General features: G+C 33.1%; 1 pseudogene; it reads left to right on the forward strand.

The window, feature by feature from the left end:
* Nucleotides 1-8940: 8940 nt before the first annotated feature.
* LOC130976801 (protein NETWORKED 1A-like) lies at nucleotides 8941-19874 on the forward strand (annotated as a pseudogene).
* Nucleotides 19875-23539: the final 3665 nt, after the last annotated feature.

Below are 23539 nucleotides of genomic sequence, written 5' to 3' on the forward strand. Positions count from 1 at the left end.
GGACCATTCTGCAGGTGGATCTATTCACCTGAAGAAAACGCCTGAAGAGGCTCAAGAACTCATTGACATGGTTGCAAACAACCAATTCATGTACACTTCTGAGAGGAATTCTGTGAATAATGGGATACCTCAGAAGAAAGGAGTTCTTGAAATTGATGCTCTGAATGCCATATTGGCTCAGAACAAAGTGTTGACTCAACAAGTCAACATGATCTCTCAAAATCTGAATGGATGGCAATATGCATCCAACAGTACTAGAGAGGCAGCTTCTGAAGAAGCTTATGATCCTGAGAACCCTGCCATGGCAGAGGTTAATTACATGGGTGAACCTTATGGAAACACCTATAACTCATCATGGAGAAATCATCCAAATTTCTCATGGAAGGATCAACAAAAACCTCAACAAGGTTTTAACAATGGTGGACGTAATAGGCTGGGCAATAGCAAGCCATATCCATCATCTTCTCAGCAACAGACAGAGAATTCTGAACAAAACACTTCTAATTTAGCCAATGTAGTCTCTGATCTGTCAAAGGCCACTTTCAGTTTCATGAGTGAAACAAGATCCTCCATTAGAAATCTGGAGGCACAAGTGGGCCAGCTGAGTAAGAAAGTCATTGAAACTCCTCCCAGTATTCTCCAAGCAATACAGAAAAAATCCAAAAGGAGAGTGCAAGGCCATTGACATAGTCAATATGGCCGAATGCACAAGGGAGGAGGAGGACGAAAATCCTAGTGAGAAAGACCTCCTGGGACGTCCCTCAAGCAAGAAGGAGTTTCCTATTGAGGATCCAAAGGAATCTGAGGCTCATATAGAGACCATAGAGATTCCATTAAATCTCCTTCTGCCATTCATGAGCTCTGAAGACTATTCTTCCTCTGAAGAGGATGAAGATGTGACTGGAGAGCAAGTTGCTCAATATTTAGGAGCTATCATGAAGTTGAATGCCAAGTTATTTGGTAATGAGACCTGGGAAAGTGAACCTCCCTTGCTCATTAATGAACTGGATACTTGGATTCAGAAAATTCTACCTCAAAAGAAACAAGATCCTGGCAAGTTCTTAATACCTTGTACCATAGGCACCATGATCTTTGAAAAAGCTCTGTGTGATCTGGGGTCAGGGATAAATCTTATGCCACTCTCTGTAATGGAGAAGCTAGGGATCATTGAGGTACAGCCTGCCTTGTTCTCATTACAACTGGTAGACAAGTCATTGAGACAAGCTTATGGAATAGTAGAGGACGTGTTAGTAAAGGTTGAAGGCCTTTACATCCCTGCTGATTTCATAATCTTAGACACTAGGAAGGAAGAGGATGATTGCATCATCCTTGGAAGACCTTTCCTAGCCACAGCAGGAGCTGTGATAGATGTCAACAGAGGTGAATTAGTCCTTCAATTAAATGGGGACTACCTTGTGTTTAAGGCACATGGCCATTCCTCTGTGACAGAAGAGAGTAAGCATGAAGAGCTTCTCTCAGTTCAGAGTCAAGAAGAGCCCACACAGTCAAACTCTAAGTTTGGTGTTGTGAGGCCACAACCAAACTCTAAGTTTGGTGTTAAGACCCCATATCCAAACTCTAAGTTTGGTGTTGGGACTATACAACATTGACCTGATCACCTTGTGGCTCCATGAGAGCCATTGTCAAGCTATTGACATTAAAGAAGCGCTTGTTGGGAGGCAACCCAATTTTATTTATCTAATTTTTATTTTATTGTTATTTTGTGTTTTATTAGGTACATGATCATGAGGAGTCACGAAAAAATCATAAAAATTAAAAACAGAATCAAAAATAGCAGAAGAAAAAATTTTACCCTGGAGGACGCACAGGCTGGCGTTCAACGCCAGTAAGGTGCATCTGGCCGGCGTTCAACGCCAGAACAGAGCATCATTCTGGCGCTGAATGCCAGAAACAAGCAACATTCTGGCGCTGAACGCCAAGAATGTGCCCAGAGAGGAAAAACTGGCGCTGAACGCCAGTAACAAGCATGAAACTGGCGTTCAACGCCAGAAACATGCTCTACATGGGCGTTGAACGCCCAGAATGTGCACCAATGGGCGTTTAAACGCCAGAATGGTGTGCAAAGGCATTTTACATGCCTATTTGGTGCAGGGATGGAATTCCTTGACACCTCAGGATCTGTGGACCTCACAGGATCCCCACCTACCTCGCCCTCTCTCACTCCATTCATGGTCATCCCTTCTGTTTTTCATTTACCACCTACATCTATCCACTCTTCCCCATACACCCCACCTACCTTTATAATTCAACTTCTCTTCTCTTCTTTCTTCTCTTGCTCGAGGGCGAGCAATATTTTAAGTTTGGTGTGGTAAAAGCATAGCTTTTTTTTGCTTTTCCATTACCATTAATGGCACCTAAGGCCAGAGAAATCTCAAAGGGAAGACAAAAGCTTCCACCTCTGAGTCTTGGGAGATGGAAAGACTCATATAAAGCCGTCATAGCTCAGTGGTAGAACATGTGGCTGCAAATCAAGAGATCCCTGAGATACCTCAGGGGATAAGTTGTCCTCCACACAAATATTGGAAGCAACTAAGGGTAGAAACACCAAAATTACTAGGAATCATTCAACAGAAGCAAGGAAGAGACATAGAGGAGCTCAAAGAGCACCATTGGACCTTCAAGAAGGCACCACCCTCACTCAGGTGGATTCATTCCTTGTTCTTATTTCTTGCTGCTTTTCGGTTTTAATGTTGTGTTTATCTATGTTTTGTGTCTTTATTTCATGATCATTAGTATGTAACCATGCCTTAAAGCTATGAATAAAATCCATTAATCCTTCACTTCTCTTAAATGAAAAATGTTTTAATTCAAAAGAACAAGAAGTACATAAATTTCGAAAATAGCTCTTGAATTTAGTTTAATTATATTGATGTGGTGACAATACTTTTTGTTTTCTGAATGAATGCTTGAACAGTGCATATGTCTTTTGATCCTGTTGTTTATGAATGTTAAAATTGTTGGATCTTGAAAGAATGATGAACAAAGAGAAATGTTATTGATGATCTGAAAAATCATGAAATTGATTCTTGAAGCAAGAAAAAGCAGTGAATGGCGAAAAAAAAAAAGAGGAGCAATAGAAAAAGCCAAGAGCCCTTAAAACCAAAAGGCAAGGGTAAAAAGGATCCAAGGCTTTGAGCATCAATGGATAGGAGGGCCCAAGGAAATTAAATCCAGGCCTAAGCGGCTAAATCAAGCTGTCCCTAACCATGTGCTTGTGTCATGAAGGTCCAAGTGAAAAGCTTGAGACTGAGTGGTTAAAGTCGTGATCCAAAGCAAAAGAGTGTGCTTAGAACTCTGGACACCACTAACTGGGGACTCTAGCAAAGCTGAGTCACAATCTGCAAAGGTTCACCCAGTTATGTGTCTGTGGCCTTTATGTATCCGGTGGTAATACTGGAAAACAAAGTGCTTAGGGCCACGGCCAAGACTCATAAGTAGCTGTGTTCAAGAATCAACATGCTTAACTAGGAAAGTCAATAACACTATCCGAAATTCTAAGTTCCTAGAGAAGCCAATCATTCTGAACTTCAAAGGAAAAAGTGAGATGGCAAAACTGTTCAGAAGCAAAAAGCTACAAGTCCCGCTCATCTAATTATAATTAATATTCATTGATATTCTGGAATTTATAGTATATTCTCTTCTTTTTATCCTATTTGATTTTCAGTTGCTTGGGGACAAGCAACAATTTAAGTTTGGTGTTGTGATGAGCGGATAATTTTACGCTTTTTGGCATTGTTTTTAGGTAGTTTTTAGTAGGTTCAAGCTACTTTTAGGGATGTTTTCATTAGTTTTTATGTTAAATTCACATTTCTGGACTTTACTTTGAGTTTGTGTGTTTTTCTGTGATTTCAGGTAATTTCTGGCTGAAATTGAGGAACTTGAGCAAAACTCTGAAAAAGGCTGACAAAAGGACTGCTGATGCTGTTGGAATCTGACCTCCCTACACTCGAAATGGATTTTCTGGAGCTACAGAACTCCAATTGACGCGCTCTCAACGGCGTTGGAAAGTAGACATCCAGAGCTTTCCAGCAATATATAATAGTCCATACTTTATTCGGAAATTGATGACGTAACTTGGCGTTGAACGCCAAGTTCATGCTGCTGTCTGGAGTTAAACGCCAGAAAAACCTCATGATCCGGAGTTGAACGCCCAAAACACGTCATAACTTGGAGTTCAACTCCAAGAAAAGCCTCAGCTCGTGAATAGATCAAGCTCAGCCCAAACATACACCAAATGGGCCCCGGAAGTGGATTTATGCATCAATTACTTACTCATGTAAACCCTAGGAGCTAGTTTATTATAAATAGAACTTTTTACTAGTGTATTAGACATCTCTGGACGCCTAGTCCTTAGACCATGGGGGCTGGCCATTCGGCCATGCCTGGACCTTTTACTTATGTATTTGCAACAGTGGAGTTTCTGCACACCATAGATTAAGGGTGTGGAGCTCTGTTGTACCTCAAGTATTAATGCAATTCTATTTTCTTTTATTCAATTCTATCTTATTCTTATTCCAAGATATTCATTCGCACCCAAGAACATGATGAATGTGATGATTATGTGACGCTCATTATCATTCTCACCTATGAATGCGCGTGATTGACAACCACTTCCGTTCTACATGCAACAGAGCTTGAATGTGTATCTCTTAGATTCCCCAACAGAATCTTTGTGGTATAAGCTAGATAGATGGCGGCATTTATGAGGATCCGGAAAGTCTCACCTTGTCTGTGGTATTTCGAGTAGGATCCTGGGAATCCGGAAAGTCTAACCTTGTCTGTGGTATTCCGAGTAGGATTCCGGTAATGAATGACTGTGACGTGCTTCAGACTCGCAAGTGCTGGGCGTTAGTGACAGACGCAAAAGAATCAAGGGATTCTATTCCAGTAGGAGCGGGAACCAACCAGTGATTAGCCGTGCTGTGACAGAGCGCGTGAGCGTAGTTTTCACTGCGAGGATGGGATGTAGCCTTCGGCCAGTGTGATGCCTCCAGACGATTAGCCATGCGAGTGACAGCCGCAGAGGACCATTTTCCCGAGAGGATACAAAGTAGCCATCGTCGAACGGTGAACCCCTATACAAAGCTTGCCATGGAAAGGAGTAAGAAGGATTGAGTTGAAGCAGTAGGAAAGTAGGCGTTCTTGAGCCATACAGTATCTCCATTCGCTTATCTGAAATTCCCACCAATGAATCTGCATAAGTATTCTATCCCTTTTATTATTTCTTCTTTTTATTATTAATTTTCGAAACCATAAATAAATTTAATCTGCCTAACTGAGATTTACAAAGTGACCATAGCTTGCTTCATACCAACAATCTCTGTGGGATCGACCCTTACTCACGTAAGGTTTATTACTTGGACGACCCAGTACACTTGCTGGTTAGTTGAATGGAGTTGTGTTCACTCGTGCCAATTTCAAATTCCATAATTTTACAAGGAGTGCAACTTAAAGAATAAGGATCACAATTTCGTCCACCACTGGCCTTCAGTTAGAGTGTAGGCAACTATGGTTGTACCCAAGTTGTTCGTCATTGGACCTTTGCTCCAAATGGTTAAGCTTGATTTTTGAGACTTTGGCTCTCAATACCAATTGAAGGTTGTAGAAGGCTTAAAGAAAGGAGGTTGAATCTATGACCTTCTTTTACATTAATGAAATAAGCCTTTAATTATAAGCTTTTCACTTAGAATCTTTTGAACAGTGCAGCGGAAACTTTATGAGATAATTTCATTTTGTCTCATAAATATTAGAAAACAGAACATAAAGAAAGAGAAGAAGAATGACACCAGCATGTATCCTAGTTCAGTTGCCTTATGCAATGCAACTTACATCCAATCTCCACCACAACAGTGGTGGAATTTCCACTATAGTTAAAGTATTACATGCACCCACTATAAGAAAAAGTAATATTTGTAACAAAAAAAATTGTTACAAAAAACTGAAATTTTGAAACAAAAGGAATTTGTAACAAAAAAAGGCTATTGCAGTATGTCCCGTTACAAAAAGTTTTTGTAACAAAAAATGAAACTGTTACAATTCAAAGTAATATTTTGTAACAAAATTTTTTGATACAAAAATCAAAATTCGTTACAAAAGTGATAACAAATTTTGATCTTCAAAATATTTTTGGTAACAATATATTTTTTCCTATCATAAAATTTTGTTACAAAATATGACTTGATTTTGTAACATTTTATTTTCTTTAGTTACAAAAGCACAATATTTATTTTGTAACAAGTTTTTTCAATACAAATTATATAAATAATTTACCAAATAATTTTTTAATTAATTGATATATTAACTACTTTACTAAGCAAGTCAACATTTATATAATATGTACAAACATAGATAATTCAAACATGTTTCATTTAACTAAAATTGTTTTAAAATAAAATAACATTAATGCCTACATTGATTAGTTCTACAAGTTATATTTTTTACACAAGTTCAATCAAAAGTTAAAAGTCTTATGAATCAAAATATTCTTAAGTCCTTTAGATAGCATGTTGTCACCTTTTTAGCACTCCTGTAAATGAGAAAAATCGAAACAAAAAATTAGAAACAATATATAACACCAATTACAATTTTTTCCATTAACTTTTATTTAAAATTTTTCAAAAAATTTCGGCAAAACCTTTCCTAAAACTTGGATATTTCCACCGTCTACGATTCCATCAATAACAACCAATTCATTATTTATTTCTCAACCAATACACAACCAAATTTATCAAACTAAATAATAGGACATTTGTCATTTATCAACCATGACACAAGTAAACTGTAATAAATAGATCCATATACAAATAAACTATACTAATAATATATGAATAATCTATGAATATGTATTAAAACCATAAGTAATTTTAGGATTACCTTTAATTGTCTAATTTCTTTCACTATCAAAGCACGCTATGAAAGAGTTCACAACGGCTTGTTGAGCTTCAAATTGAGCTTTCACTCGAGCTAATTTTTCCTTTTGTTCTGTTCGTTGCTCTTCAAGTTTTTCTTTGAACACATCTATTTCACAAGCAAAATTCAACTAAAAAATTCAATAAATAAATTCAGTTCATTGTATCTACCAAATAAGTTAATGTATCCTCTAATTTGAGAATCTCCATCTAAGGTATGAACATACTGATTTATATTCGCTTTGTATCCACTGTCTCCAAATTATGAACATACTGATTTAATTTAGACACAAACAATAGTAGGTAGTTAACAATATCAAAAAGATATTATCATGCAGCTTTTAATGGTTAAGAACTATGTCAAAAAAAATTGACAAAATAATAATAAATAGATTTAATTGAGTAGAGAAGTAGTCACACCATTTTTCATGCCTTCAAAGTGATATAGAGATATCTCTCTAAGCGAATCAAGGTAAATCAATGGTTTCTCTCTAAGCCATATAATTTCAGCAATTTGCTACATCAAACACTATCAAGATTTATTAATAAACTCAGGATCGGAATTAGCATAATTAAGAATTGAATTTCACTGGCACCTAACTTTAGCGCGAGAGATTAGACTTGCAAAACATTGGTCAAATAACTCAAGCACAACTCACAACCACATCCAGCTTCAATCATAATTCAGAGTAATCACCACAACTAACTTTTCTCAAATACATTTTATTGAATAATTAACTCATCATAATTCAGTTTAACCACTAACATCCTTTCATCAATTAAAATCAGAATTTCACCCAATCATTCTTTAAAAGTAAACCAGTCTAACTTTAAAAATTCATAACTAATTTTCCAAAGCCAATTTTCAATCGGTTACCAACCAAGTCTACTAGTGTTACAATATATCGAATAACCAGCTCATCAACACCCAATTTAATATAAATCCATCAAAAATTAAAGTTTCAGTCCATTCGCAACCATCAAGCAAACCAGCCTATGGCAACCAATTCAGCATAATCAAATAAAATCAAGGTTCTCTGCAATTTCAAACAATAAGAAAAACCGATAACAGTCATAGCCCAAAAAAAAAATCAATCTCGTCAGTTAATCATTCACAGAAACAAAACCAGTCATAATTCAAACTCAATTCATCAATTATCAATATAACAGTTTTTCAATAATTAACTCAACATATTTCAATTTAGTAAGTAATACCAGTTTAATCACCATTCACAACCATATCTAATTCCAATCATAACTCAGAATAATCACAATAGTGAACTATTTTCAAACACATTTCAAGTTATTCACATTAATCAATTGATTCTTAACCACTATTAACCATTTGCAATTATTCAATTAACTTTGTAGGCATTCTGAAATTAAAAACGTTTAACTTTAAAAATAAATTCCCTACCTCAATGTCGCATTAACAGCGCAATCAAGACAGCCGAACAATAACTCCAACGATAACAGAGGGCTTCGGTAGCAACGCAGCAGTAGCAATAACAACATTGTGTCCTTTTTTTACCCCTGATTTTTGCAATTCTCATCTTTCTTCTGCACACAGCAGCGGCAGCTTCTTCCGACAGTGGCTCCTTTTCCAGCGAGCTTCAAGGGTGGCAACCTCTTTGTTAGCAGCTCCAACGACAGCGCGGAACTCAGTGATGGTCTCGGCAGCAGCATCAATCTTCGCTGCCCCCTTCTTCGCATTCTGTTCACTACATTAGTAACAACGGCTTCTCCTCCTCTTAGCACACAGTAGCAAGGCTCCGTTCATTGATGGTTTGGATGGCAGAAACAACCCACAGCGACGGCGACGGACCTTTGGTGGCAGTGACAGGCCAGCAGCACGGTGACAGATCGGCAGCGCGACACGGAGGCTCCTGCTTCACGTTCCTCTCTGTGGGCTCTCTCTCTCTCTCTCTCTCTCTCTGGGTTCTTCTCAGGCGACGACAGTGGCTTCCAACTATGGCACCAGGGCGTGACGGCGACAGCAACGCTTCTCGCGATGAGTCCTAGCAGCGGTGGATTGGCAGCGATGGAGGCAGCAGCGTGGACAACAACTCCTCTTCTCTCTCAGACGTGGGCTCTCTCTTCTCCACCCTTCATGCTCAACGGCGATGGCAATGAGCCCTCAGCCGGCGTCGTCCATCCTCTCTTCCCCTTTCCATGTCCGTTTTTTCCTCTGACTCGGTGTGTGTGTGTTTACGTTAAAGGAAAAGGGGGGTTAGTGAATCGGGAAAATTAGACTTAAGTTTTTATGAAGGAAAATAGATAAAATAGATATTTTAATAAAATTAAATGGTGAAATAATAATTTTAAAATTAAATATATTTTATTAAAAATATTTAAAAATATAATTTATCAATATATTGTTGTGTTTGAAAAATTATTTTTAATTTAAATTATAAAAAATAAATATATTAATTATACTTTATAAAGTACCGTTCAAATTTAAAATATCAATTATTTAATTTAAATTATTTAACTTTTTATTATTTTTCTATTACCAAAACTTTAATTTCAAATTATATAAAATAACCAAATATAATAAAATTCACAAAAATATTAATTAACTTAACTCTAAATATTTATAAAACTAATTTAATTAGGTTACTTTTTATTAGTGAGGATTAGAATCAGATCTTTTGTTTTTTACATTTATTTTTAATTTTAAATTTAATTATTTTTATTTATTTTTAACAATTAATTTTTACTCAACATTTAAGACTTGATTATCAGTAAAAAATATATATCAATTTTATAAAAAAAAGTATAAAATAATATATACTATTTTTAAAAATTCATCATTTATTCTTTAATTTTTGTCAAAAATAATTAATTAATACAAATAATATTTTAAAAAATTAAATTTTTAAAACAAAATAAAATTATCTTAAAAATTTTAATATTTTAAAATAATTTTTTTAGTTACCAAAATTATTGTATTTTGTGACAAACAATTAACTTGTTACAAATAATATTGAATTTTGTGACAAATTAATTTTTTTGTTACAAAATAATTAGAGTTTTTGAAACGAATGGATATTTTGTTACAAAATATTTTGAACTTTTGCAACAACTTCATCTTTTGTTACAAAATATTATAAAATTTTGCAACAAAACATCAATTCGTTACAAAAGCTAATATAATTCGTAACAAAAAAATTAAGTTGTTACAAAATAACAAAACGTTTTGTAATAAATTATATTGTTGTTACAAAATATTATTGTTATGTAACAATTACTATTTTTTGTTCAAAAAATAATTTTTTGTAACAATTTTAAATTTGTTACAAAATTTTTATTACAAATGTTCCATTTTCTTGTAGTGACCAATTTCACAGGATTGACACAATCCTTTCCCTCTCAAGTTCTATCCTAACTTGACTTGGATATGATAATACTTAACTCTCCACTCTAAGTGCTAACCCAACTAAAAAAGGGATACTTTACAGGTACAAGACACAAGACATAATAATCAACCTAAAGAAATCTGAAATCACTCTAGCCTTTTCTCTTAAGTGTTTCACTCAGCCTCTTGACACTCTTACGCTTTTTCTTGATTTCTCACTTTCAGTCTTTTTCCACTCAAGAAGTTACAAAAAGATATACATTAAAAATGAAATTACAATCTTTAAAACATGAAGGAGATTGATGCTTCAACAGCCACTGTTGCTATAAGATAAACCGGATTGTGCTAACACTGATTAAGTTCTTCACATTGGCGAAATGCTTCTTTCTCTAGAAAACACTGTCCAATATGTTGAACTCTTCACATATTAGCTTCTCAGAATAAGAACTCAAAACTCTGGTTCTCTCTCATTGTTTTTAGAAAGAAGAAAAAAGTTTCTTTTGTATCTCTTTCCATGTTGTTGAGTTGCTCTCTTCCAAGTCAACTCCTCGAGCTGTGTGCTTCACCAACTTACCCTTTCACTATTTTCAATTAATTCCTAAATTAGGAACTTTGAATCTGAGCCTTTTTTCTTGACCGAAAGCCTCTGGTAAGCAGAGAAAAAGTTGTTCAATGGTAATCACAGATCTGAACCCTTGAGCTACAACTTTATCCTTAAGAAATAATTTTGGCCTTTGATTTATAGCAGTGATTATCAGAAATTACTTTCTCTATTTATCCCAAATTGGAGTAGCAGAGAGTTAGAGAAGGAGTGAAGAAAGTAAATTGCTTGCAAATGGAAATAAATCACCTTTAACTTCTGACTTAGCTTGAAATAGTTTGATTTGGGTGATTAGACCTTTGCCTTTTGGATTAAGCTTTCTCTTTCTTTCTTCTATGGTGAATGAATAAGGAACAAATCTCTCTCTCTCTCTCTCTCTCTCTCTCTCTTTCTCTCTGTTCTCTGAGTCTAATTGTAGCAACAAGTGAACGTTGGCTTTGGAAAGTACCATCTTGGAGGGATCAACATGGGTGAGCAACTCGGGCTTGTGTCGGCTTCTTTCTATTCAGCCCATTTGATTTCTTTACTTAGTTTCATTGGGCTTTGTTGGTTAGAGATCCACCAAAAATCTTATTTTTGTTTCCTTCTAATTGGGCTACTGATTCTTTGGCCTGCAACACTTAACCAAACTCAATCAAAACTAATTGGGTGATTTATCCAATTAAATAATATTTGCCATCATTAAATTAGACTTAGTTAATTTCTTAACTCAACGCTTGTTAAATTTCTAAGTTTAAATATTTTAAGTGGTATGAGAATGCATGTGTTTGCTTGGACAAGAAAGTTCAAAAATAGTAAAAAGATGATAAACAAAATAGTGGTGGGTATGATCATACAAATAAAGATAACCATGCATGTAATCTCGAACAAGAATTTAGAGATACTTTGAAGGAATAAATCTCAGACTTGGACTCCTGAGTGCCACTAATGCATGGGCACCAGGCGTTGGCCCCAACTCCCTTACCTCTTTAAAGGCGCCAAATTTCAACTTTTGAAGTTAGGCGCCAACTCTTTTTCTCTTTTTTTTTCATACTTAATTAAAAGAAAGGGCTTTAATAGAAAGGAAAATAAAAAGATACTTGCTAATTGGATTGTCTCCCACAACTTTATTATTTCTTTGTGAACAACTTTTTTATTGTTGGATTAAATTTTCTTTGTGCCTGCACCACATGTTGAGAATCTTTCTCTAGTGAAATTTTGTGCATGCATATAGTAGAGCTTATTCCTTTTAAATCACTAATTTTTCATCCAATAGCAGTTTTATGTTCTCTCAATACTTGTAGCAGTCCCTCTCTCTCATTGGTGTTATTGGAAGGTATTTTTTCTATTGGCAACTCATCTTTCGGCTCTTCCCTATGAAAACTTTTTAAGGGCTATTTTCTTAAGAACTTCTTGGATCAATGAGTTAATCAAATCAACTCTCACGCATCTCTCTGATTCACTAGAGTATGGATTTCTTACATCAATTGCCTAGCATTTCTCTATAAGATTTGGCATTTTTTCTCTTAGAAAGGAATTTGTTGGGTTCAATTGTTTGGAAATTTATTTCACTTATACCTCTAAATTTCATATGGAGATTTTTTAATTTTTGAAGTTTGTTCTTGTCTCTTACATGAAATTTTAAATTTATTGAACAAACTCAGCAGTATACTGTGATAGTCTCTCCAGAGCAAACTCAACAGTGGATTGAGATAGTCTCTTTATAACAAGCTCAAGAGGGTTTTGGGATCGCATTAGGTTTACTTTCTATTGGTGAAAAACATTAAAGTATCCTGGTCATTGATTCTCCCAACTAACGTTAGGGTGATTCCTCCATCTAAAAAAGTATGAGTCATTCTCTGGTCTTGAGAAATATCCCATGTAATTTACTTGCTCGGTAGACAACTGGAAGAATAGATCACACTCTTCATTCATGTGTGCTCCTCCACACAAGTCACACGTATTAACGTATATTTGTTCCATTTATTTTGTGAGTGTGAAAATTTATTAAAATATATGTGTATTGAGTGGTAGGATTGTATCCATAGTATCCATCTCCATCACTTCCTTTGTATACACAAACAAAATGAAATAAAACACACCGTATGGAATAAAGAAGAAAAGAAGACTAAACAGAATAATAAAAAATATATAAAATAAAATAAAATAAGTTCTAATTTAGTGATCCAACTGGATGTATGTTGTCAATCTCAATTAATCTCCGGCAACGGCACCAAAAATTTGGTGGGCCAAAATTGATATGCTTGGATATTGGCAAGTGCACTAAATCACTCCAAGTAATACCGCAGTGAGTGAATATCATTCCCACGAGAACTAACGGATTGAATCAAGCAACATCTAATTAAATATCTAATTAGATCGATTAAACCTTGACAAGAAGATCGTGAATCTTGAAATAGAAGCAAAAAACAATGAGAAAGATTGTTGATTTTAAGAATAAAAGTTTTACGAAGCTAAGTTTTTTTTTTAAGAATAGTTATAAATATTATTTGTTTATCATTTAAAATATCATATTTATATTATTGTTATTATTATTATTATTTTATTAAGAATATTACCTAGTAAAGATATTATTAATATTATAATAATTTAGAGAAGAGCAAACAGAGTGATCTTACAATTTTTAGAGAACGCAGACTTAATTGAAGTACTTTATAATTTTTTCCATAAGATAGTTAGGAAAAGGCGAGGAAAGAATGTGAAGTTGAGTTATGATAAGGAATTAAAAGATTGAAGAAAAGAAGAGAGAAAGAAAAGAAGTAAGAAAAATAAAAGAGAAAGATGCGAAAGAAAAGAAAAGAAAAAGAACAGAAAGAGAAGGATATATTAAATAAAAGGATCTCTGCCACAGAAGAGTAGAAGGCAATGGCTGAAAAGATTTTAATGAACGTCTGCCACAGTAGAGCAGATAAAAAAGAAGGTATTAATTAAAGGGATCTCTACCGCAGTAGAGTAGATAGCGAAGATTGAAAAGAAATTGAGTGTTGTTGGGCCTTAGTGCCAAGTGTCTAGTGAGGACAGTGATGCGTAACGCTCACTTGATACTATAAGGACGGCTCAGTGAGGAGGGCGATGCGTAATGCTCACTAGAGACCGAAATGAAGGTTTCCCATGAAGACGGCAATGCATAACGCTCATGGAGGGATGTTGGCTGAGATAGGGAGAGCAATACGAAATGCTTATCTCAGGACTAGTGTCGGAAATCGGGCAACAAACTGACACATAAGCTTATGGCCTGTATAGGACTAGACATACATCATACTTGTTTGCACATATCTTTATGCTGTGAAATTCTGTGAACGTGTTTGTATGTTTTCTGGCTAATTGACTTTTGAGTCAATTATTTGTCATGCTTTGTTAAAGTTTGTCTGTGTTCTATGGTGTGTTGCTGTTGACTAAGGAATAAAGTAAAATGAATATAACTATACACCACAACCCTACTAAGAACTTTCCAATTCTTACCCCATATTTCCACCCCTTTTAGTTACAGGTGCAAAGATTTAATGCAGAGCTACATGAGCATAAAATATCATGTTCATGAGTTGAGTTGTTAGAATTTATTTTTCCTTCGTTGTTTATTATTTTTAGTTTTTAGAGAGGTAGGATTTGTTTTTGATAATCTTGAAATAAGTCTATGTACTTAATGCTATGTGAATATATATACTTTTATGGTTAAGTGATTTAAAATAAAGTCTCCTTTCGATTTCTTAATTAAAGTATCGGTTCGTATTCGCGAAGGCTCAATATTAAATAAAAATAGTATTAAATAAAAAGGTTTAGAGGTAAGTAACGCTTGAACTTTTAGTGCAATTACGAGGTATTAAAAGTTAGGGTGTTACATTGATTGTTAACAAAAAAAAGCTTGTGGATTTAGGAAAGTAATCAATGGGTGAGATGTTAAAGGTTTCAAAACTGTTTTACTCTTAGAAAAAATAATTCTTGTGTTTTTCTACTTTGACACATTTAAAAATCTTTTCACAGTAAATCATTTATAACTAAATTTTAATTCCTAGGCAATTTTATTTTTTAAATTTAATTAATCGCCAATTCCTTGGTCAACTAAGAGAAGAGGTTAAGCATGATTTTGATTTAAAACCACATAATATTAAAAAATTATTCCTAACTAAATTAAATGTCACGTATTCAAAAATTGGTTCTAGACAATTGAAGATTACGAGATGAGTTTCAAACTAATTCCAATTTTAAAATTTTTAAAATAATAATAGAATCCAAAACAGAATTAGAATATTTTTCAATACTTCTAACTATTAAAGATGAAGAATGAGACTCAATCTTGAAAAGTAAAAAAAACATGAATCAAAATAAAGAAAACACTTACATTACTAATCCATAAAATCAAACAGAATTCCTAACCTTTAATAGAGGAGCTTTAGTGACTCAGAAAATAAACTAAAAAAGATGAAATGTTGGATGATGATGGTCGGGATCCAAGATCCTCCATGATCTCTGTGAACCATGCATTCACTTATTTACATGCTAAGTTTTATTCTAGAATTCAAATTTAAAAACTAAATCTAATCTTATCATTAAAAGATAAGATATCTAAAAAATAAAAACAAGAATTCAAAGTTAAATTAAAATAAAATCAAATCTTATCTTTTTAAAAGAAGTTAAAGTTAACGAATTATTTAAATCTTGAATCTTTGGTTGAATTTAGAGCTTCTTAGGAGTGGACATTAGACTTAGCACTGGGCTTGGGTGATTGGCACCTAATTTGAATGCACTTTTCGGCCACTGAAAGTGAAAAATTACTTGGAGCCGGACTCTGGATTGGAAGTTGGGCATCCAATGTTTTGGACTTGGATGGCGTTGGGTGCCAGCCTGCCAAGTTGGGCACCAGCCCTTGTTTTGTGGTCAAAGGCGCCGGACTTTGATGTTGGGCGCTGAGCTTGATGGATTTGTGTGTTGGATGCCCGGTTTTTTTGGGGATCAACTGGAGACTTTTTTGTTGTTTCTCTTTTTCTTATTTCTTTTAAAAATAATCCTAAATACACAATAATTCTAAAACAACTCCAAACATATGATTAGATGCGAAAACTTCATAAAAAAACATAAGAACTTTGATTTATATCTAAAAAAATTACTAAAAAAAGATATCTATAAATTACTAAAGATGTCAAGGCATCAGATATGGATGAACTTTTGACAGAAAATGCTTTTATGAAATTTCCCATGTATAGATTGTATAATGAGTTAGATGGATCAAGAGCAACTGCAAAGAAATTTCAAGAGTCCAGCGAAGTTCTACAGGAAGAGAAGTCCATTCTAGTTGCTAAGAAATTAACTTTGCTTTTACAGTTGCAAATTATCCAGGAAAGTATGAAGAAGAAACTGAAGATGAATACCTTGTTGGAGAAGTCTCTTTTAGACGTATAGATTGAACTTGAAGGTACAAAGGCTAAATCAAGTCACTTGGAAGGATTGTGCAAGTTGCTAACTAATGAAAAGAACAATCTTCTAACTGAAAGAAGGGTTCTAGTATCTCAGTTGGAGCGTGTTGAAGCAGGATTAGGTAACCTGGAAAAGAGGTTCACAAATTTGGAAGAGAAGTATTCTGATGTGGAGAAGGACAAAGAAAATGTTGACAGTCAAATAGAAGAACTCCGTGCTTCAATTTTGGTGCAAAACGAAACACACACTATTTAGAAACAATCAAGTGATGCTTGCCTGGCAAAATTGGAGAATCTTGTTCATGTACTACAAGAAGAACAGCAATCGGGGAAGATAGAATTTGAAAAAGAACTTGACAAAGCTGTTAATGCTCAGATCGAGATGTTTATCTTGCCAAGTTCTATAGAAGATTTGGAGCAGAACAACTTGACCTTATTAATTGAATGTGAAAAGCATGTTGAGGCATCTAAATTTTCTGATAAAGTTATCTCAGAGTTGGAGAGTGAAAATCTCATGCAACTGATGGAGGTAGAGTTCTTGTTACATGAAATTAGAAAGTTCAAAATGTGTATTCATCAAGTTTGTCGGGCTCTTCATATTGATGTAGATTTTGAGCATGATAAAGGTAACAAGCAAGGGGAAATACTAATATTGCATATTTTGGGCAGCATTGAGGGCTTGAAAAGTTCTATTGTGAGAAGCTAAGAGGAGAAGCAGCAGTTGCTTGTTGAGAATTCTGTCCTCAATCTTTACTTTGTCAACATCAGTCTGAGGGAGAAAAATTGGAGTCAGACAAAAAGACACTGAATCAAGAGCTTGAGAACATGAGAGAACAGAATACTATGCTGTAGAAAGACAAGGTTAAACTTGAGGAGATGAACAAGCAACTAAGTTCTGAAGTAGCTAATGGAGAATAAAAAGAGAATACATTGAAGACAAAATTGGCAGTTCTGCATGTGGAGTTGGTAGATTCACATAGAGCAAATCAAGTTCTTCGGGAAGAAAATAGTAAGTTGCTTGAAGAGAAAAGGTCATTGCTTAAGAGTGTTTTGGACCTAAAAGATGCAATTTCACGAGATACTAGCTCTAAGCAACCTGAATTTGGTCTATGAGAGGTTTGTCTCTGAGAAAGTCACCGAAAAGGAAAAACTTTCTGAATGCCTCAGCAATGTTAGCAGTATTAATTGTGATCTTCAGATTTCATCCATTTGTGAAGCACTGTTGAAAACTGAAAAGTAAGCTCAATGGGATGGCTGGAGTTTGCAAGAGACTTGGTGACGAAACTGCTGCAAAATGCTCGGTCAGAAAGAATTGGTTTGCTAGAGAATAAAGTTGGAGGACTCCAGAGACAGTTATCTGCATATATGCCATCTATAAGCTCTTTAAAAAGATGATTTTGCATCTCTGGACCAATAAAGCTTATGCTGTAGGCAATAAAGAAGAACAAATTGACCTTTTGACTAGCTATTACTTACTTCTATAAGTTACTTCCTTTTTGTCATGTCAAAAGAGTTTGTATATAAAATTATGCTTTCCACTAATCCAGTTCTATCATTAACTTTTTGTCCAGGATGTAGATATAGTAGTTGAGACTTGTCTCCAAGAAGATGCCAATGAAATTTTAAGGTCCAATACATGCGACTGAATATGCAAATATGGAAGTTGCTTCATACCAAGGAAATGGATACAGAAGAGTGGTGATGGATGATACATATAAGCGCAAGGGCAATCGTGACCTCAGCACATGGAGAACAAAGACATTCCACTTGATCACAACTTAGATGATCTAGACTCCAAGTACTGCAAGATGGAGCTTTGCAGTTCGAAGTTCAGAACATACAATATCTTCTGCTGAAAATGGCTTGCTGAGGGACTTCATTCACACTGGGAAGAAAAATAGCAGAAGGCGCAGAAAAGTGTGTCTGTGTGGTAGGCCTTCAAGTAATGAGGACTAATAAAACTAGCATATTCATTCTAAACTTAGCTACTCAAATGAGAGCTTCATCATAAGAAATGAGAGATTATCATGTGATCATAAAAACTTCTTTCATGTCTCTATGTTTTTAGCTTTCAAAAGAATAGTACTGAGCGTTATGTATATAGCTAAAGGATTGCCCTGTAATGTAACACACTAGTTTCATTCTTTTCCTAAGGTGTGCTGAGATTTTTCTTTTTGGCCATTTTTGTTTTGTGTTTCAGTGACTTATGCTATATTTTATGATATCTCATGCAACCAGACTAGAGTCATAAATTATTGTATTATAATTATTAGATATGAATGACATTTTTTTAAAACGAGATTTAATTATGTATCTAATATATATATATATATATATATATATATATATATATATATATATATATATATATATATATATATATATATATATATATATACAGATTTTAAATATTAAAAGTAATTTCATCAATCACAAGTCAAACATTGCTTTCACTTTCTTCATTGCTTGGTGGCTACTCCAAGTATAACCTTCCTTGTAACTTCATTTATGGATAGGATTTCGTTCCATTAACATCACTTAATAAATACTTAAATAGGCCAACACTGCTTCCAAAGTCCATAGTCCAAACAAAAAGAGTAGCTAGTTAAGATGGAGAGAGACAGAGAAGAGAGTGTTGATTTGGCACAAATCTCTCTTCGACCCCTTAAGCTCTCTGATGTTGATGATCTCATGGCGTGGACCACTGATGAAAAAGTACCCAAGTTTTGCACTTGGGAACCTTACAGCAGCAAAGACCAGGGCATTGACTTCATTCAAAATAAAGCATGCGAGTTTCTATGGAGCAGAGCAATATGCCTTAATGACAGTGCTATTGGTTTTATCTCCATGACCTCGTCTTCTGTTACCGATAAATCAAGGGGGAAATCAGTGGAACTTGGATATGTTCTAGGTTCCAAATACTGGTCCAAAGGGATTATGACTTATGTTGTAAAACAAGTGAAGAAGGTTGCATTCAGAGAGTTTCCACACTTAGAGAGGCTTGAAGCTCTAGTTGATGCAGAAAATGTGGGGTCTCAGAGGGTGCTGGAAAAGGCTGGTTTTCATAGGGAGGGAGTCCTAAGGAAATACTTGTTCTTTAAGGGAAAAAGCAGAGACATGGTCATTTTCAGTGTTTTATCAACCGATCTTAATCACCAAGATTGATCTATGTGATTTTGACTTTTTGATATTCACCTAAAATCATGTTGCTCAGTTCTTCTCATCTTATGGTGGACCTCGTACTTGGGAATAAATAAAGTAGTTACTCACATTCTAAATAATTAGTTATTGATAGTATATGTATTTATGTAATAGACAAATTAAGTGGCCATTTATAGTTAATAGACAAATTAAGTGGCCATTTATAGTTTTATTCCAGCTGATCTTCAGTCAGAATTTGCTTCTCTCAAGCTTTAACTGCCTAGAAAACAGAGAGTTTGAGTGTTGAAGACTTGAAGCTGTATCATACTGAAATCAGTATAGCGTTCGATGATTTCTATGGTCAATATTTATTTTCCTCTTGTTGTATTGGGTTAAATTAATGCCATTGACTAGGCAATCTCTATGTTTCCATCTATCTAGAGTTATTTATTAATTATTCTAACCAGAAGGAGACCAGCATGATGTGCGGAGAGGAGAAGTAAATTAATTATACTATATAATGTACTTTAATAAGTATTATATTATTTAAAAATTGATTATATAATATATAAATTAATGTTACATTTGAATTATTTATATTAAAACTATTTTGTAGAATATTTATTTGATAATTTATATAATTTTATATAATTATTCAACTAAAAGTATTATAAATTAAAATATAGTTTATTAGTTTAAAAAATTGAATTCATTTGTTTTTAAAAAAGGCATAGACCTTTTATATTAGAATTGTATAAAATTATATCTTTATTTGTTGCTTTCATTAATATAAATTAAAATATAGTTTATTAGTTTAAAAATTTAAATTTATTTATTTTTAAAAAAGACATAAACCTTTTATTTTAGAATTGTATAAAATTACATCTTTATTTATTACTTCTATTTGTTTTAATTGTCATATTTTATCTTCTTATATGGTATTTTTTGTCTTGCAAATAATTAAAAAGAAAATTAAAAAAATAATAAGAATGAGAAACACAAAAAATATAATATATTAATTTTATAATTATGATATATTTAAATATACTTAGTAAGGAGATGTGTCAAATTTAAACTTTGATTTAAAAAAATAAATAAGAATAAAAAATACCAAAAATATAATATAAAATTATGAATTAATTTTATAATCACGGTATATTTGAATGTATTTAGTAAAAAAATGTGTTAAATTTAAACTTACTTGAAAGAGTAAGATAAATATATGATTAACATGTATAAATTGTAAAATTTTAATATTTGTAATTGAAATTTTTATAATAATTATTATTATGACATTTTTAATATATGTTTATTGTATTTAATTAGTACTTTATGTTTTAATAAATTATAAATAAGAGTTTTTTCTTTTAATTTTTTTAAAATTTTTTACTAAAAAATAATTGATTGATTTTTAAATTTTATCAAATCATCAAAGCTACTGATGTGACATCATTAAAAAAAATACATAATTTAAATATATTTATATAAAAAATTGGTATTAATTTTTATATAATAAAAATAAATAATAATGTTTAAAATGTCTTTCTAAAAAAAATTTTGTCTTAATCTCTAAAATTACGTAAATAAAATAAAAACTAATTTAAATGACCATTGCATATAGTATTTTCACCGTGTATTTTCGATTAATACTTTTATTCAAAGTACTCTAACATTACTATCATATATATATATAGTGCTAAACGGAAGTGAGAAAAACGAAGAAACATGGAAGCACCACATGCTGCTGACATGCACTAACATTGACATTGACATAGTCACTTGAGCCCATTGACGGATGTATGTGTGTGATTATTGTGGGGCGCTCCATTACAATTTGAAATTTTGTTGAGTAGTATATGATAATAATATTTATTTGTTTCTACTAAATTATTAAATTTGATTCCATAATAATTTTTTATTCAATTTTTGATACTTCATAGTTAATTTAAGAATTTCATATTAGATGTTATTAGAATGATCAATTCTCAATTTAAATTAAATTTGTGTTTTTTTTAGAAATCGACTCAAAAGAATATTATTTATCTTTTTTTTATATTAGTTTTAATTTTTTTTTGTAACAACTGCATTAATTAAAAGAACTTTTACTATGAATCTCAATAATAATTCGTTTCTAACTGTATGAGAAATAAATTTCTAAATAAGTATTTACTTGTATATATATAAGAATAATAGTACACATTCAAGTCTTTTTATGAACTAAGTCTAACCAAGTTAAATAACAAGACTTAGAATAATACTAGTCATAACTTATTTTTGTTATCTTAGACTAACTTGATTGGATTTGATTTACAAAAAAATATGAATGTATGTGTTACATCATTCTATATAAAAAGAGAGATATTTCGATTGTTATTATTAAAAAAAAGATTACTTAATTTTTTTTAAATATAAAACCTAAATAATAAAATTCTAAATTACATGTTATTATTTAAATTACTATTTTAGTGTTGTAATTTATAAATTAGATATTTTAAAAACTAATCATATTATATATACATAGAAAATAACCACCTGTATGTATATATATTGAAATAAAAAATATATATTAAAAATAAATTAAATAATATATATATATATATATATTTATATACAAATATGTAATAATTAATGAATAATTTGATAATTAATTTTTATGTACACGTAATATTTTTATTATAAAAATTATTATATTATATATATATATATATATATATATATATATATATATATATATTTTGCTCCCACTATTAAAATTTTCTGGATCCGTCGCTGCTTGAGCCTTAACGCTAACATGAAAATATAATGTTATAGATGTCAATACTTGATATTTAGGTACGATTTTTTACATATGATGCTTAGTTTGGTGTAACGCAGGTTTATGGAGTTCATAGGTGTTTAATAAATGTGTGACGGCGGTTAGTTGACGGACGAAAATCGGACGGTTCGATTTCTTGCAGGGGTGAGGGGACACAAATCAGACCGTCTGATTTGTGGGAAGTGTTGCATCGTACATGGAAGTCAGACCATGCAATTCGTAGCATGCGTATGTTGGTGTTTTAGGCCCCAGCAAATCGGACCAACCGATTTGATGGCTGAATTAAAAAAAAACCCAAATCGGACCTAACGATTTCTAGGTTTCAAAAATTTAGGCGGGCTATTTAGTAATCGGACCGTCCGATTTTTTAGTTCTAAAAATATCGAATGATCATGCATGCGGTCGGATGGTCCGATTTGAGTATCATATATATATATATATATATATATATATATATATATATATAGATGTACCTACCCAAGCTGAGCAGTCCATTTCATTCTTCTTCTTCGTGCTTCAACTCTCCAAATCTCTTCTCTGCAAATCTCTTTTTCTTCTTTCTTGGTAGATCTCTTCGTCTCTATTATTATGAATGATAGAGTAAGATTAAAAGTGTATTATCATGGCCAAATTTTATTATAAACATCAGAAGGAGTGAAATTTGTGTGTGAAAATTCGTTAGATATTATTATTTCATTCACACTGTCATTTGAAGAATTAAAAGGTATCATTTGTGAGAAGATATATTCTTAAACAACTAGGAGAGTGTCGTGTATTCTGTACAGATATCCTATATCTGTCTTTGGTGGGTTCGTGCAATTTCAAACGAAATACATGACAGACGAAGCGATCATGCAAGAAATATTTTCGGTGTATCTTGAAAGCCGGTCGTGAATATCGTTTATCGAACTGTATATTGAGTTCGAGCAATCTGCAGCGGACCGAGATATTGAATTGGAGGATTACAACAGTGATAATGAAGAAGAGTTCGAAAGTAACTACGAGGTCATTGATCTGGGTGTAGACGAAGATCAAGCTGACGAGGCTATGGTGGCAGATGTGGCGGATGTGGCAAATGCACTAGCAAATCAGCAGCCGTTTGTGGAGTAGAGTTTCATGCGGTCGTTGGATTTGGAGGCCATGCATGCACCGGAGTTTCCTCAATATGTAAATGCAGGTGCGCCATTAATTTAAATTAAGATTTGTGAAAGTATGATTTGTGAGTGGATTTTGAGTTTAGGAGAAATAGTTAAGACAATGGTAATTAGCAAAATATAGCATGTA

The sequence above is a fragment of the Arachis stenosperma genome, chromosome 1 (genome assembly GCF_014773155.1).
Source record: "Arachis stenosperma cultivar V10309 chromosome 1, arast.V10309.gnm1.PFL2, whole genome shotgun sequence".
In the NCBI taxonomy this organism is placed as follows: domain Eukaryota; kingdom Viridiplantae; phylum Streptophyta; class Magnoliopsida; order Fabales; family Fabaceae; genus Arachis; species Arachis stenosperma.